Source organism: Engraulis encrasicolus, chromosome 7, assembly GCF_034702125.1.
Source record: "Engraulis encrasicolus isolate BLACKSEA-1 chromosome 7, IST_EnEncr_1.0, whole genome shotgun sequence".
Lineage (NCBI taxonomy): Eukaryota > Metazoa > Chordata > Actinopteri > Clupeiformes > Engraulidae > Engraulis > Engraulis encrasicolus.
The window spans coordinates 34,479,048-34,491,547 of record NC_085863.1 but is presented as its reverse complement, the minus strand read 5'-3'; the positions used below and the strand labels follow the sequence as shown (position 1 = coordinate 34,491,547).

Sequence of the window (12,500 nt, the reverse complement as noted above, 5' to 3'; positions counted from 1 at the left end):
GTCTAAGTAAGCTAGTTTTGAAAAGACTATTGATGTGGCAGTCTTGTTACTTTATATTACATCCTTTTTTCGCAGATCAATGATCTATTTAACTTGCCATTAAAATCAGAGTTCTCATTTTCAAACACAATGGAGTTACTGCCTTTTTACTTTGTAGGGCACTAGGTCTCTCTGATTTAGTTAAATATAAAACTAGGAACATTACATGAAATGCATTTCCCATTTTACGTACATGTTGTCAGGCCAGTATTTTCAAACTGTTCACCAGATTTTACACACGACTGCCCATTCATTTCTTACCACCTAAAAAGATTTGTACCGCATGATATGTACAAAATAAAAGCTTTGTGACAGACATTAGTTTCGTATATGGCATATGAAATTAAATAATCTATATTTTTACATTTTGCAGAGAGAGAGAGAGAGAGAGAGAGAGAGAGAGAGAGAGAGAGAGAGAGAGAGAGAGAGAGAGAGAGAGAGAGAGAGAGAGAGAGAGAGAGAGACCAGCAGCAGATCTACTGTTAAGTAGAATTAGTAAACTTTCCCTCTGTAGGATTAGTACGGTAAGTTTTTCTTTTCTTGTCACACATGCAGAATTATGCCAGAAACGCTTATTGCTGGCTGATTGGCACTGAGGTCAAAATGGTTCTTGTCAGGCCATGATGTAAGATGGCCCCCAGTGGCAGTAGGCCATTTCGTGCTGCATCTTAACACATGACCTCATGCCTGTAGCCGACGTCCAATGGGGATCCGTCATATCACATGTCTTAGTGATCAGCCCCAGTGTTCCCCCTCAGGGAAGACCTGATTGATATCTCTTCGCTGGCATGATGGCCTATTATGTCAGAGGTTTTCTTACTGTACTCCGGTTATGTTCATTGTGGCAATAAAACCACAACAAAAGAAGAGGGTTTTTTTCATTCAGTGTATGGTGGCAGTATGATAGAGGTGAAAAAAGTAAAGCAAATTTTGGGAACTTTTGATGCCAGTTAGGGTAACGAACCATCCTGTATGGCGTGTGCACATCCCTGTTAACTAAGGAGCCAACTGTGAAATTGCCTCTGAATAACCCATTGCACTCCATCTCTGAATAACTGCACTTTACCATTGTACTGTTTTTAAGATCTGAGGGGCTTTTGTCCTATGTCATCCTGTGTTCTGTCCTGGGGGTTGGGGGGGGGGGGGGGGGGGGGGGTTATTGTGTTTGTCTGTAGTGTCTTTTTGTTTTTGAAACTGTATCAGACGCAGTGTATCTATCTATCTATCTATCTATCTATCTATCTATCTATCTATCTATCTATCTATCTATCTATCTATCTATCTATCTATCTATCTATCTATCTATCTATCTATCTATCTATCTATATTTGAAACTCAATTTATGTCCCTCACATTGAGACTATGTCCCACCTAATCAATGCTTGCTCCAAAAAAGGTTGGTCACTCTATAAGTCCCTCTCTAAGCCAAGTGTCACTCGTCATGTGCCCAGTGTATAGAGTCAGTGACAGAATTTGTTACAGTTTTTCTCAATTGGTTTGCCTAATTTCTTGAAACCCAGATGACATTTCTATAAATTTTGGGTCATTTGGCTAAACATTCTTACACTTCTGCACAACAGTTCAGATAACTAGCAAAATGTCATATACCTCCCAAAACAGCTCATTCTTGCATCAGCACTAAACCTTCTCCCACATAAATAGTCAGTACCATAAAAATGGCATATATCCTTCTCAATTGGTTTGGCTCATTTGCATTCATTTAGTCATTCTGTCAAAATAAACTGGATGGTTCAGCATAACGCCATGGATCCTCATCACTTGCTCATATCACTCCAAAAACAGTTTACCCGTGTGTCGAAACTAAATTCCTTCCACAGAATGCTGTTTGAAAAAATGTCAAGAAATTAAAAAATAACAGAGGAAACTGTAGTATACACGGTTGTAAAATTATTTTCTACAAACTAGTAAAGTTACAATACCATCTGGCCTGTTGAACACTGTCATGAATTTACTGTTTACAGTAAGGAAATTCTTAAAATATTATGTCCTTGACTGTTTTGACAATTGTGTAGACTACTTTGCATATGATGACTCACACAACGAAATCATGCTGACATGTTTTGGAGAGGGCAACCATTAGACTGAGAATTGTCTAATTCATTTGGATAAGACAGGTCAATTTATTTGGAAAATGTGCTAAATGTATGCTCAATGTGTCAACTGTAGGGTACTTGTATGTAGCCATCTGCCGAGATGTACTAAACATTTGAGACATGTACAAAGCATTTGAAATTTGATGAAAGCAATGAAAAATGCCATTCTGTTGTGGGAAATTGTAGGTTGGTTTGCAGATTTGTCCGTGTTGTTTTGAGAATGTCATCTCAGTTTTGAGAAATTAGCCAAACCAATCGAGAAAAACTGTAAAGGTGCACTGTGTAGGATGGTTGCCAGTGTAGGTATTGTAGCTATGCTGCTTATTGAAACTGTGCTGACTATTGCTAAATTTGATGTTTTCATGAATATTGATTTACTAGTATTGCCATAAGTACAGTAGGTACTGATATTTAACTGATATTTACCAGTATGGCCAAAGTACAGTAGATTTTGCGGCTAATAATGCCTACCTAGAAATAATAATAAAAAAGATTCACCTTTTCACAGTATGAAAAGTGCCATTTTCCCACTAATAATGAATGCTTAGAATTAAAATGCGGTTGCGAAAAAGTTTAAATTTGTGAGTGGGCTGCATGAATTCTGAAAATAAACTATTACTATTATATTAAAAATATTACACAGTGCACCTTTAAAGAAACGTGGGTGAGCTGTACTCATCCCCTTGAATGATCATTAAACTACTGTATATAGAGTATAAAGCATTAGCAGTCTTTCAAATTTGATCTGTTTGTACTTTTTAAATGATACTTAAATCAAGTTAAATGGTTTGTGTGTAAGAGTCTTGTGTGTCCATTGTACACATGCAGCCATTTTCAATTTTGCTCTGTCGTCTCTGTGTGAGCAAACAGCTCATTTGTCAGTTTGGTGGTGGAAACGGTTAGCTTGTCACCCCGGCCGGCAGTCTAGCTTCTTGCTGTGAGGAAGACGTTGTGTTGTACTGTAGGGTTTGACCACCCAGCAGCATCCGTACGTGTCCAAAGCCCATCATCATCATCATCATCATCATCATCATCATCATCCCCACCCCGGCACTGTAAATAGATGACCTCATCTCACACCGTCACCGTGATGATCAAAAAGGACGTGGTGTGTGTGAGAGAGAGAGTCTGGGACTCCTCAAGACTCGAGCTTGATTAATTTGTACGTGTGTATGAGTGTATGAGTGTAAGGCCCCACTGTTGCTCTTCCCATATTTGATCCCATATTTCCTCATCTTGGAACATCAGCTACATCAGCAGCCAGAGACCATCCAACATGATGACTGAGTCAGGGATGCACACGTGTGTGCGTGAGCGTGTGTGTGTGTGTGCGCGTGTGTCTGTGTGTGTGTGTGTGTGTGTGTGTGTGTGTGTGTGTGTGTGTGTGTGTGTGTGTGTGTGTGTGTGTGTGTGTGTGTGTGTGTGTGTGTGTGTGTTATTTGGGGGAGTCCAGGGAGTCCTGGTGTGTGTTTTGGCTTGGGTTGCGTGTCGGAGAGGTGATAAGCCAGCGGTCTAGAGGCCAGTCAAAAGATAGTTGTAGACAGCTGTACTTTTTGCTTTTTTTGTGGGAATCGGCAGGCTTTTATCCCTGCAAAGTGGTACGCCAACCACTTTTCAGATGAGTGCCATAGCAAAGTGTGAATTCGCCTGAGAGTAGTTATGGTGGTCATCAGAGCTCTAAATCACCAGCAAAAATGGCTAGTAGATGTTAATCTTACCAGCCAAACACACACTCAATAATGGTTCAAAGTGGCTACTAAGTTGGTCTTTTCTACTAGCCAGACTGAAATTTCACTGGCATTTGGCCGTTTGGCTGGTGTTAATTTAGAGCCCTGGTGGTCACCCATGTCATGGACCAGGAGTCCAGGATCTGCTGTGAGAAGGCCCAGCACACAGAAGTGATATGGGCTGAGAGGAATGATCATGGCCGAATACTCTCACAGATCACACAGAGACACCCACACAGACTCTGAGGGGTTTGAGGGCCACTGCCCATCATACAATACGATATGATTGTACGTTATTGTCAGTTATCACTGAAATTAATTTTGCATCCCTGAGCAACACTGGTTTAAGACAGGACTTACACATAACATCACATCACAAGACTATTACATAACTGACAAAAACAGAGGACACAGGCCTATACAGACAGACATACATGCATACATACATTACATACAACCCACATAATTTGAAGATATTACCAATGCAATCTTATGACTGATTTAGCAAAATAATTGACTGATATATGAGGGCATGTTAAAGTCTGTTGCGGTTGAAGCGGGGAATGCTTACTTGAGGGTAATGGCTGGTATTCTTGGTAAAGAGTGTGTTCATTGCCTACATCTGCTAAGCAGAAGAAACATTTTAGGATCTTGTCATCTCCCAGACGATATTTCTTTGGCAAGTGATCCGTGCAAACAGGGGAGCTGTCCTGCAGCTGCTCAGATCTCAGACGGTACTTATATTACTGAAGATTAAAAGGAAAAAGTCCGACAGGCTGACAAAGATGCGTCCGTCTATGCGCTCTTGTGGACACAGGAGGGAATTACAATTTAAACAATGTGTTTCAGACGGACAGGCTGACAATCCAACGGCCGGACATACCCTCTAATAGAGATGCTAGGACGCATCTAAAAATCATATTCGCACAGGTAAACCCTGTCGAAGACCTTAATGGTCAAAACATTGTACTGAATATAGTGCCATGAGCCAGACCACTGATCGCAATCGCAAGGATGATTGCAATTGAAAGACTGTTTATTTACCCTGCACCTCCACAGGGTTGGATGTGCTCACACATGAACCGGAAACAAAGAAACACATGAACCACAATACTGAAGAGTAAGTAGCCAATGGATTCCCCACAGTGAGGATGCTTTATTGTTGACACCTCTTTCTCTGACACCCTTGAACATTCCACCGACCCACTGGTTGGGTGTGGGCGTGTTGGTTGTCTCCCTATCTTTTTTTTCAAATATATTTTTAGGTCTTTTTCACTTTATTTATGATAGTACAGTGAAAATGGTGACAGGAAGCGAGTAGGGAGAGCAACAGGGAGGGGTTGGCAAATGACCCAGGCCGGTAATCCACTCCGGGTCGTCCGCATGGCAGAAGTGTGCCCTACCGGTTGGCCACGGCAGAGCCCCCGGGTGTCTCCCTATCTACCCCTTGTAGTACGGCTGTAGGCCATGGTGCTCGCCTCACACTGTGGACAGCCACAGAAATATCCGCCATGTTCTTTCCACTGTCACGCTGCCGAGGCCTCAGAGAGGGGTTGTAGGCACAGATAGTGTGTGTTTGTGTGTGTTTATATGCATGTGTGTATGCGTGCGAGAGAGAGAGAGAGAGAGAGAGAGAGAGAGAGAGAGAGAGAAAACAAGGAGAAGTTCAGTGCTTTTATGGGCTTCACAGCTGCTGACATAATTCAATGATTTTTTTATATTCCAATGGGAAGTGAAAGGGAGTTTAAATGGTTCCCTGGAAGATGATATTAAAACAACACATGCACACACACACACACACACACACACACACACACACACACACACACACACACACACACACACACACACACACACACACACACACACACACACACACACACACACACACACACACACACACACACGATTTGGCTGCGTCCTCTCTGTACCTTACGTACTTTGTGTTCACCAGTGACCAAAGCCACGGAAGTCATTATGTCTCCATGGAGAGCCGTTTAGCACATTTGTCAGCAGTGAAGCGGATAGGGGCTACTGTACCAGAGCAAAGAAATTCAATTAACTTAATGCTACTGCACTGCAATTCACAGTAAACCAATGGGAATGTGTATATGTTTGCATTACATCACATTACATTACACTGACTGACTGACTGGCTGACACTTCTATCCAATGTGGCTTATTGTTGGTGAGACTGTGGAGATACCAAACATTCCTTCTACTATCAAGATACTATAAAGTTTGAACCTGCAACCCTCTAAGTAACTAATTACATTTACTCAAGTATTGTAATTGAGTAGCTTGAATACTGAGTACTTTGTAATTTTAAGTAGGTTTTTTTTCAATTAGTACTTAAACTTGTACTTGTACATTTTGACCCAAGTTCTGAGCTCAATCACCCTGGAACCTGGTCTTAGGACTGAGTAAAAAATACATAGACTGATAGAGACAAAATGCCATGCGCAATAATAAAACAATCTGCCAGAAAGTAAAGACTATGCAGGATTGTATTTCCACTGTATTGATTGTCCCACTTGGCTGGTGACAAGCAAGCGATAGAGGTCATGGAGGATGATATTCAAGACATTTCAAACATTGCAATGTCATTGCAAATTCAAACATTCAGACATTCAAACATTGCAATGTCACCTCATTAGCGAATCAAGCAAATTTAGTGCACAGCAAACTCAGCGACCTCGGCGGCTCATTTAGTTCAGCCTGAATAGCGCCATGACTGAATGGCAAAAATCGGTTAGCTCTGACCTTCAGCGCTTTCACACAGCCTACCACCTTTGTTGTGATGAGACGCGCATGCGCGCGCACACACACGCACGCATGCACACACATACACACCGACACGCACACGCACTCTGACTCTGCCTCTTTCTCTTCCATACAGTTAGGCCTATGTGTGCCGTGCTCAAAGGCAGAGTAAAAAATGTGTAAATGCATGTGTCTTTAGTTGATGGAGTTAAAGGAGTAGGTGGAGTGGGGTGGATCAGTGTGTGAGAAGGAGAGAGGTAGTGCCAGAGGTTCTTCATCCAGTGTTTGAGGCTACCAGGGGGGATTCAGTGGTATTGTAGTATAGTGATGGATGCATTTGATTTTCTGATTATCATAGACTTTCAAATCTCTTCGAGACTTGGTCTGACCAAGAGCATAACAGTTAACATTTCCCAAACGGCATGGTTGACCTGCCTCCCTTGGTTTGCTACTGGTTGTTTGCTTCCTGACAAAGTGGGAGGAGTTCCCGATTTTTCCGGAGGGATTTTTTTTTCCGATTTTTGGGGGCATGGGTGTCTGTGGTTTATAGAGTTCAGAGGCAAGTTTCCCTGGAAGGGCTTGATATCCAATGTTTGATGGATTTGGCTGGCATACTGTACAAGTCTTTGGTTGATAGAGTAAGGGAGTGGGCTGGATCAAAAAAAGCAAGAGAACACAAGTTGAGAGACGGTGTCAGAACAGAAGCGGGGCGGGGGACTCTAACGGGTGGGGTATGCATGGTTGTTGGGGTATGGTTGTGGGTGTTTGGTACAGGATTGGGGGGAATGGGGTGGGAACATGTGTGTTTCGGTTGATTGAGTAGAGGAGTGAGGTGGCTCGATGAGGGAATGAGAGAGAGCTAGGCAGGAGCAGAGGCGCACCTTGTCACCAGGCTAGGCAGGCAGTCGCTTGCCCCCCCAAAGTCCAAAGATGGTGACAGCTAAGAATTTAAACTATAGTGGCGATTTGCTGTGAATGTTTCGCTTGAGGCCCTAGCGGTAGGTAGGCAGGAGTTCATAGGTAGTGTAGTGTAGTGTAGTGTAGTGTAGTGTAGTGTAGTGTAGTGTAGGGTAGTGTAGGGTAGTGTATTGCTGGAGATGCGTGATACTCCCTCCCCAGTGTTTGATGGTGAGAGGGAGGGGGGGAGGGGGCGGGGTACGGTAGGTAGGCAGGGGTTCAGAGGTACTGTAGGGTAGGGTAGTGTATTGCTGGAGGTGAAGTGATACTCCCTCCCCGGTGTAGTGTTTGATGGTGACTTATTGGGCTGACTGGCGTGTGTTTAGCTTTGGGCCCACGGCATAGCGTGCGGCGGGGATGAAGTGTGCCGACATGACATGACTCATCAGCACTGAGCGTGAGAAGAAGGAACCCTGTATGTGTGTGTGTATACGTGTGTGTGTGTGTGTGTGTGTGTGTGTGTGTGTGTGTGTGTGTGTGTGTGTGTGTGTGTGTGTGTGTGTGTGTGTGTGTGTGTGTGTGTGTGTGTGTGTGAAAATGTGTTAATGTGTTAATGTGAAGAATGTGCACCTGTGAGAGTGCAGTATAAGGTATGAGCGCAACTCTGTGTGTGTGTGTGTGTGTGTGTGTGTGTGTGTGTGTGTGTGTGTGTGTCTGTGTGTGTGTGTCTGTGTGTGTGTGTCTGTGTGTGTGTGTGTGTGTGTGTGTGTGTTTGTGTTTGTGTTTGTGTTTGTGTTTGTAGGCAACTCGTTTTATAATTGGGTCTATGTGTAAGAATGTGTACCTGTATACAGTTTGTATGTGTGCATAACAGGGTTTCAATGAGTGTCCGTGTGTGTATGTGTATGTGTAGAAGTCTGAGGGTGAGAGAGAGAGACAGAGACAGTGTGTGTGTGTGTGTGTGTGTGTGTGTGTGTGTGTGTGTGTGTGTGTGTGTGTGTGTGTGTGTGTGTGTGTGTGTGTGTGTGTGTGTGTGTGTGTGTGTGTGTGTGTGTGTGTGTGTGTGTAAAAGACAGAGTGTATGAGTGAAGTGTGTGTGGAGGGCTCTTCTTCGGGCCAGACGTAGTGTAGTGTAGTGAAGTGTGTGTGTGTGTGTGTGAGTGAGGGCTTTTTTGTCAGTGCTTCTAGCAGGCCAGGACGAGTGTGTGTGTGTGTGTGTGTGTGTGTGTGTGTGTGTGTGTGTGTGTGTGTGTGTGTGTGTGTGTGTGTGTGTGTGTGTGTGTGTGTGTGTGTGTGTGTGTGTGTGTGAGGGCTTTTTTTGTCCGTGCTTCTGTTTTGTAAACAGTACTGCATACCTCTGGAGGTTCCTCTCTGTCCTCGCCACAGAGAACACTGGGAACTCCAGTTACGTGTGTGTGTGTGTGTGTGTGTGTGTGTGTGTGTGTGTGTGTGTGTGTGTGTGTGTGTGTGTGTGTGTGTGTGTGTGTGAGAGAGAGAGAGTGAGAGTTTGTGTGTACCGAGTTCATATTCCTGCGCACATTTTAGGCAGGAAGACTGAGACGCGTCAGAGTTTTTAAGGCTTTCTGTAACCAAGCCATGACATAATATAAAGGCTTTTTATTTTTTGATAGACGATAGTGCCTTGGTATTTATATTTTTTCAAGTTTTGCATAGAGTACCTCAAAGGATTGACTGTTCAAGTCCAGGATGCGTTCTATAACATTTAAAAAAAAAAGTATATATATTATTTTATTTATGTCAGCGTGTGTCTCTGTGCCTGTGATATCAATCTCAATCTAAATTCATGAGCGTTATGCAAATGCACATTCATCCACCTCCACATTTCACATTTCATTTGTCTGCGTCACTCTGTGGCTCCTGTCAGACGTTGTCTCTGCTCGGGGCATGAGCAGTGCAGGGCTGGACAGAACATCAGGCATTTCCCGGTGGGCCCCGCATTTTTTCAGAAATGTAAAAAAAAAATATGAAACCTTTTTTTTGGTCATTTTTGAAAATAGGGGCCCACAAGGGTGCAAGGCCCACCCGTGAGTCAGTTCTGCACCGCTTATTATGAGGGGGGGCCTTTTAAGCCAAAAGTGCCCGGGCCCTGTTTCTCCCCCTGTTCAGCCCTGGAACAGTGTGTAGTGTGGTGTCCTCTGGGTTTCCGTTGTCTTGTGTGGTGTGGTAATGTGTTGCAATGCATCCTCTTTCTGTGAAACAACTGGATTGACTGTGAGGCGAAGGTGTGGCATTGGGACAGAGTAACATGAGGAAGCAGCACGTCAAAAAAAGAGGAAGAATGAATCCCCTTCTCTTTCTGTGTGTGTGTGGGGGGGGGGAGGGGGGGTAGGTGGGTTGTGTGTGTGTGTGTGTGTGTGTGTGTGTGTGTGTGTGTGTGTGTGGTGTGTGTGTGTGTGTGTGTGTGTGTGTGTGTGTGTGTGTGTGTGTATGGGGTGGGGGTGGGTGGTTTGTGCGTGCGTGCGCACGCGCGTGTGTGTGTGTGTGTGTGCGTGTGTGTGTGCGTGCGCGCGCATGTGTGTTTGATGTGTACACTCATACACTATTGCAATTGTCGAGAAGCTCACAGCATGCCCACAGACACACACACACACACACACACACACAATTTTCGTTCTAAAAAAAATAAATCAATAGATATCACTGCTTTTCCTTTATGGGTAAACGAAACCTTGACAAGGAAGACAATTGATCATGATGACTGTTGTTGATTGTGATGCATTCATCTCTTGATTCAGAATGTGGGGTAGCCTGTGCAGAGTTGTAGCCTGTGCAACTATTTTGAAACGTGTGTGTGTGTGTGTGTGTGTGTGTGTGTGTGTGTGTGTGTGTGTGTGTGTGTGTGTGTGTGTGTGTGTGTGTGTGTGTGTGTGTGTGTGTGTGTGTGTGTGTGTGTGTGTGTGTGTTTGCCAGTGTGCTTCACCAACACTAACCTTGTATTTTATGATCTGTATTAAAATGAGAAAAAGCCGTACTAAACAGCATCAGTGAAACTTTTTTTTTTTTAGAAGACATGCCATTATACGGATATAAATATAACTCATATAAATCAAATAATAAAGCACTCGTATCCTGTACAGTATATAAAAGCTGTCATGCGACTCTACCAAGACTCTACTGCACTTGAGTGGAAAATGGTGATTATTTTTACACAGTGTGCCGTCAGACATGACAGATGAGATTTAATTCATCGTGGTGTTTTATGAGTAGTAATACCATATACTGTTGTAGTATTCAAATAAATCTTGTAGTGGTACTATTGCTGTCATTTCAGTTTGTCTGTTACACCAGTGTTTTTCAACCACTGTGCCGTTAAAAATTATAGAATACATTGTTAATGTAGGCAATTGGGTGTTATTTTCATTTAACATTTGCAATTGTCAGTGTGCTTTGGTATTTTGTTCTCAAAAAGGTGTGCCCTGGCTCAAAAAAGGTTGAAAAACACTGTGTTACAAACTGGGATGAAAACAGACTTCCTAGGTATCTCTGATGTAGCCTACATAGCCACGTTTTGTAGGATGTTCGTGTTTTGTTTTAGAAGGTGTTGGGGTCCATGTGACCTGGGATTATAGGAAAATCATTTAAAAAAAATAAAAGCTCTTGTTCACCCTCATGTTCCCTACATCCTGTTTGTGAATTTATGTGTACCTGTATGTATGTTTTTGAGGGTGAGGGATACAAAGAGAGATAGATGGATAAGTAGACGTGAAGGAGAATGTAGGAAGTGAGTTCAACTCCATCCAAACTCTCCGATTGAGCCACTAGTGCTCTTCTCACGCAAGGTTGCAACATCGATTCACAAGAGAGGACCCGGCAATATCTAAACTCCTTTCTCCACATATTTCACTCTGCCTTGTCTACACAACATCTGATCAGTATTGTATCAAACAGTTTAGAAAATATTGATGTATGAGCCCACCAAATGCAATGGACCCAGTAGACCCAGGAACACCCCCTGTGTAATAGAAATGTGCATGGGGGGGCTAAGTAAGAGGGGACCACTACTTTTGTTTTCAGATTCATGTTCCTTGCAGAAAATTAGTCAAGGGCAGTGAATCTCAAAGTGAAAGAATAATAATCCATCCATACTATCTTTGTCAAGCAAAAAACTGAAAAAGTAGGTCCGAACACCTTACAAGGGTTAAACTGTCCTACCATTGGGTATTGTTTAAGGTGAATATAAGTATCATGGTTGTGAAATTGATGAGTTTTGTGACATTTTTGGCCTTTTTCCCTGTTTTCCTCTCCTGCTGTAGCGCCCTGTGCCATCTCATTGACCAAAGCAGGATGACTGGCTTTGTCAAGAGCCCCTCCATTCAACCAAGGCCAAGGCAGATGGACTGCTGGGATGCCTTGAACCTATGTAAGTAGTTTAATAGTGCATATAAATGTGTAAAAGTGAATGGGAATTTGTGTATGTATCAATGATGTGTGTGTGTGTGTGTGTGTGTGTGTGTGTGTGTGTGTGTGTGTGTGTGTGTGTGTGTGTGTGTGTGTGTGTGTGTGTGTGTGTGTGTGTGTGTGTGTGTGTGTGTGAGTAGTGCTTTCTGTTAATGCATTGATCTCTGTGTGTGTGTGTGTGTGTGTTTGTATGTACTGTATGTGCGCAGCGCACGTGTCTGCTTGTGTGTGTGTGTGTGTGTGTGTGTGTGTGTGTGTGTGTGTGTGTGTGTGTGTGTGTGTGCATGCATGTGTACCGTAGGTGTCTGTATGTGTTTTCTACATGAGTGACCCTGCCTTGACCTGTCTGCCTGACCTGTCCTGTCCTGTCCTCTATCCTCCTCCATCTCCTGTCCCCCTGTCCTCCGTGTCCTAGTTCTGAGCGGAAGTTGTGGGGCCCCACCCCGCCCTGTTGCGAAAGGCCGTTAGAGTGTGTAACGTTGCGTAATACTGACTGTGCAGACCTGAGTAGTAATGTGCGTCATCAAGAGTACAAACACAC

The 12,500-nt window shown here is 43.4% G+C and overlaps 1 protein-coding gene across 2 annotated transcripts in view; it reads left to right on the top strand.

Annotated features, from left to right (window-relative positions):
• LOC134452742 (uncharacterized) overlaps window positions 1-12,500 on the top strand; it is a 134,047-nt gene that overhangs the window by 36,284 nt on the left and 85,263 nt on the right. For both annotated transcript variants that reach the window (XM_063203299.1, XM_063203298.1), the window contains one exon: window positions 11,815-11,921. The gene's annotated coding sequence lies outside the window, so the exon portion shown is untranslated. The remainder of the gene's footprint in view (window positions 1-11,814; window positions 11,922-12,500) is intronic.